We start from the raw sequence: 582 nt of genomic DNA on the forward strand, positions 1-582 counted from the left end.
TAAGTCGACAGTAAAGGGCTTGGCGTCTTTTGAGCTCATGTCACACTCCATTCTCTATTGTTCTTTCGCATTAATTTACCAAATAATACACACACTGAAGCACAAACAAAATAGAGAGACAAATAGCATTCACACACCCCTCTGTGTCTGTGTCATGTCTTGTTTGTGAATGAGGGATTGTGGGAGAAAGGCAGAGGTGCTGACGGCCTCTCGTGTTGCGCTTTTATCTGTCTGTCACTCTCACACCTGCACAGGTACGGCCACAAACAACTCGCACACTCGCATTGATTGAATACTGTGTGTTTTCTCTTTGTGCATTGCAGGAACATTCAAACACACTGCAAACATCACCTTACCGACAAATTCAAGAGTGGACAGGAAATCGACTTGCTTTGTGTCGGGACATTATCTGCACAGGTGCGTGTTTAATGTTCAGTTGAGTTATAATCGTCTAAACTGGCGAATGCAAAAATAACTTGAAAAGGTACTGAGACACACACACACACACTCACCTGCAGCCAATAAATCAGCCACGGGAAAACAGCAAATGAAAGTAGTGTTGAAAGGAAACGGATTCTTCAT

At 43.1% G+C, this 582-nt stretch overlaps 1 protein-coding gene across 2 annotated transcripts in view; it reads right to left on the reverse strand.

Annotated features, from left to right (window-relative positions):
- smoc2 (SPARC related modular calcium binding 2) overlaps positions 1–582 on the reverse strand; it is a 42,294-nt gene that overhangs the window by 26,298 nt on the left and 15,414 nt on the right. The window lies entirely within an intron of this gene.

The sequence above is a fragment of the Sinocyclocheilus rhinocerous genome, unplaced genomic scaffold (genome assembly GCF_001515625.1).
Source record: "Sinocyclocheilus rhinocerous isolate Xijiao unplaced genomic scaffold, SAMN03320098_v1.1 scaffold304, whole genome shotgun sequence".
NCBI classification, from domain to species: Eukaryota; Metazoa; Chordata; class Actinopteri; order Cypriniformes; family Cyprinidae; genus Sinocyclocheilus; species Sinocyclocheilus rhinocerous.